This window comes from Eptatretus burgeri, chromosome 6 (assembly GCF_056783735.1).
Source record: "Eptatretus burgeri isolate ZD-2024b chromosome 6, Ebu_testis_v1, whole genome shotgun sequence".
In the NCBI taxonomy this organism is placed as follows: Eukaryota; Metazoa; Chordata; class Myxini; order Myxiniformes; family Myxinidae; genus Eptatretus; species Eptatretus burgeri.
In genome coordinates this window covers 60,860,978-60,865,518 of record NC_140966.1, presented here as the reverse complement: position 1 = coordinate 60,865,518, position 4,541 = coordinate 60,860,978, and positions in this window count along the sequence as shown.

Below are 4,541 nucleotides of genomic sequence, written 5' to 3'. Positions count from 1 at the left end.
GGTTTTAGGCTGTATTTGGAGGGGAATCATTTATAAATCAAAAGAGGTGGTGTTAACATTATTCAGGAATTTAGTGAGGCCGCATCAAGAATATTGTGTGTAGTTTTGGTCACCACAACTCAGGAAGGACATATATGCCATAGAGAGGGTTCAGCACAGGGCTACTCGATTGATTCCGGGCTTGGACTGGTATGCTCTGAGGAACATATGAGGAACATATTAGCTATGAGGAGCGGCTGAAGGAGACTGGCTTTATTCACTAGAAATTGGCGGTTACGAGGAGATATGATGGATATGTTTAAGACAATGAAAGGCAAAGATAAAATAAGTGCAGATGAATTATTCAGCACAGTAGACAGTGATAGGACCAGGGGCCATAGTCTGAGAGTCAAGAAGAAGAGAGTTCAGACGGTAGTAAGGCAGGGGACTTCCACTCGGAGAGTAGTTCACGCATGGAATGGTCTCCCTGGAAAGGTAGTGGCAACAGAAACAGCAGATAATTCTATATTGGAATTAGATAGGTACCCAGAAGTTATGGAGATAGAGGGTTATGGGGATGTTGGCAGGACCTTTAGGTAGTTTGAGTCTTGATGGGTGATTGTGTGCATGCGTACAGAGTGCTGTTGGTGGGGTTCTCATCAAGGAGTGGTGTGTGATTGATACGGTGTGTTTCTCTCCCACGAACTGCCTTTGTCCACTCACCACCCCCCAGAAAGGAAAGAAAAACTAAAAAAAGAAATGCAAAAAAATAACTCTAATAAACACAAAAATATATTTTTGTATTTTTCTTTTTAATACAAATTGGTCTGGTGTTGATGTGGTGCAGGCACGATGGGCCGAATGGCCTCCTTATGCGTTGAATTTCCCTGTGTATCCTTGTATAATGTAAACTGGGTGGAGGAACTTGAAGATTTGAACATTGAGGAGGCATGGAAACCATTTGAGAATGCTGTTTGCCAGGCGGTTGAAAGAAACATCCCCAAGTGTCAGGGTAGTAAAGGTAAAATTCCTGGCTGGTTGTTTCAAGCCACAAAGGAAACCATAAAGGTTAAGACTAAAGCCTGAAGCAAATACCAGAAGAGTAAGACAACATCGAAATGAGAATAATACAAAGAGGCTCAGAACATGGCAAATGAAAAAGCGAAGAATGCAGGAAAGGAGTTTGAGAGATGAGTGGCAACAGAGATTAAAAAAATTCCCAAAACTCCGGACCTACGTGAGGAATCAGATGACTTGTTGCAGTAACATTGCTCCTCTTCTGAAGCAAAATGACTCCAAAGCAACAAAGCCAGATTAACAAGCTGAAATACGAAATTATTATTATGCCAGGGTGTTCACAATTGAGGACATTCAATGAATTCCAGAGCCAGTTCTGGTAGAAATCACCGATACATGAGAGAACATTGAAGAGACTGAAGTATTAATGTTGAAACATCTCAAACTAGAGAGTTCATCGATCACCTTGCCCCACAAAATCTTGAGAAAGAAGGACATGAGTGTGGTCTGCGAGCAGCAAATTTGAGTGGTCGTGATGAGTTAAAATGCCATAATATTTCTTTCCAAGTACAGAACTGTACTGATAAACGGAAGGGTTTTTTAAGTGCCAAAAAGGCGATTTGTGTTCTACAGTGTTCAAGTATATCATTCAATTTAAATAAAATAGAGATTTTAAAGGCATATTAATAAAAACATTAAGGGTTCCACCGCCATTTTATTCAGCGGCTATTACACCACCTTATTTAACATGTTACATTAGTTATTCCTGCCTCCTGTTGTTTGTGTCCTTTGTAACATCCTTAAAAACAATGTTTCCTGTTTGGAATGATTTTAAATTTTGTTTGACTGCTAGACAGGCAGAGAGAGTAAAAAAAAAAAACTCTCACTCCTCTCTGCGCATGCACGATGTGGACGAATTCAGAGCCAAATTACTGCTAACTTCAGGTTTATTTTCCAATTTGTGTTCAAAATATACCATTCAATTGAAGTGAAGTTCTTCCTCGATAATAAACTGACGTTTGTAGACAGACAGGCAGACAGACAGAGAGACAAAGTTAACCAATTGCATAACCTGGCTTTTTGCTTCACGTGCGTGGGGGTAATAATTTAAACCAAACAAGTCTCCAAGTCCAGATGGGATCCAATCGAAAGTATGGAAAGAAGCAGCAGAGTAAGTATGCAAGCCTTCTGCTTAAGATGCAACAAATCTATTTCTGAAGGAAAAGCATCATAACTGCCTGGGGAAAATCCAATGTTGTGCCAATCTATAAGAAAGGACGGAGAGAGAAAGAGGCAACTATCATCCTGTTAGTTTGACTATTTGCTGGCAATCTCATGGAAAAGATAGTCAGAAATGTCATTGCAGAACACGTGGAATGCAATGACTTATTCTCAAACAGCTAGCATGGGAAACAGCCATCATACATTACTGAACTTCTGGAAGTAATGGAAGACTGGACCAAATTCACAGACGATAACATACTTTTTGATCACATCGACATGGACTTCCAAATGGCATTTGATAGTGTCCAACATGAGAGATTGAGAATGAAGATGTACAAATATGGTATCGGAGGATACATCCACATGTGGATAAGAGCACTGTTGACTGACATAATACAGAGGATCAGAATAGAAGGGGAATATTCAGCAGAATATCACAGGGATCGGTGCTTGGATCACACTCTTTAAAAGGGAAAAGCAGGTTTAAGCAATTGATTCACTTCTGTCTGTCCGTCCATTTGTTCGTCAGTCCATCCACAAATGTCAGTTTATGATCGAGGAACATTTTAAATTAAATTGAATGTTGTATTTTGAACATGAATCGGAAAACAAACCTGCAGTTTAGCAGTACCTTGTCTCGAATTTGTCCCTCTTGTGCATGTGTAAAGAGGGGTGAGATAGTTATTTTTTTTTTACTCTGCCTGTCTGGCAGGCAAACAAAATTGAAAATCATTCCAAACAGGAAACTTACTGTTTTTAGTGAATTCATAAAGGACAAAAAACACCAGGCACAAATAACTAATGTCACGTGTTAATTAAAGTGGTGTAAAAGACGCTGCAGCCAAATGTGGTAATTTTTTTTGTTATCCCATCTTTTAAATCGTTATTAACTCCCATTGGGCTTCGTCCAAAACGGGGGCTGATGGATTTGGTCTCGATTTTCGTGTCGGTGCGTGCGCACGTCCGCAACCATATCTTGGACATGTATGCTTGAGGTCGGACATACGTCACAGTCACGTGACTTCGCTTGGTAACGTGACCGCCATGTTGGCAAAGGGGAAACCAAAGCAGCACCGATCGCAGACGCACGCACATCGTGGTTTACTTGCACGCAAAGCCGAGTGATTTTTTTTTTTTTCCTGTCGATGTATTTCAGATAAATTGTTGATACATTGTGTTCACCCAAGTGTTTCCAATGTCATATCAACATAGAGAACATTTGTGAGGTGATGCATTGGCAGGATATCGAGCCAAAATACAGCTAATTGGCCTTGATTCTTGCCCCCTACCAGTAGAGTACCTATATATACAGAGTAGCGACATAGGGGGACCAGAATTTGATGGTCACGTGACACATGGGCGCCATTTTGTTTCACACTCCAGCGCCAAGCTACGCATCGAATCCAGATCTTCACCGAGTGAGCTCGGAGAGACCGAGTTTGAAACTGAGTGAAACTTTATTAGTCAAAATGACGGGTTGTTGCGCCTTTGGGTGCAGCAACAAATCTGAGAAGGGGTACAGGATGTATAGGTTTCGTTTTCAATATCTGCATTTAAGCTTTTAGCCGTCGACAGTGCCTTTAGGCACGGCTCCCGGTATTGGAAGCATGTCATCATGTGACCCATATAAACTTTCAAGGACATCTAAGCTTTTAGAAGTTGTTATCTATGGAAAGAAGAGAAAATTCGTTGTTTTGATAAGTAATTTGATGAACAATTTTGGTATTTGTCTATTTCTTATGTTGACTAAAAACCGTCAAGTTTTAGACTAAAAAAAGGGCAAAATAATGTACACATATGGACATTGACATGTATGGTATATAAGTCTTACTGTATATGCGTTGAATTTGTTACCATGGTAAAGATTATTGTAATAAGAATTATAGCAGCAATTGATATTATTATTGATTTATTTGATTTATAGCCTGTATGATTAAATTGGAACAAAAAATTACCTATAGAACCACTGCCCCCACGCCTGCCCCAAAAATGAAATGCTTTAAATTTGGGGGCCCTCTTTATGCATGCCGTTGATCTTATTTATTATCATAACCCCAGTAAGGATCAATGGTAGTCTGGGATGTTGGCATCTAGAAAGCTAACAATATGGGCAATCATTATTTAGCAACCCAATTAATTTACATATTTATCACTTAATTGCACATTCTTATGAAAATACACAATTTGTAATGAATTGTCTGTTTATTTGGTTACCATGGCAACACATTAGATGGGGTTTCATAAAAAAATCTAGCCTACAATCTCTGACCTTCATACTTTCATTTGGTGTATTTCCATTTTTGTTCAGAATCATCAATCAT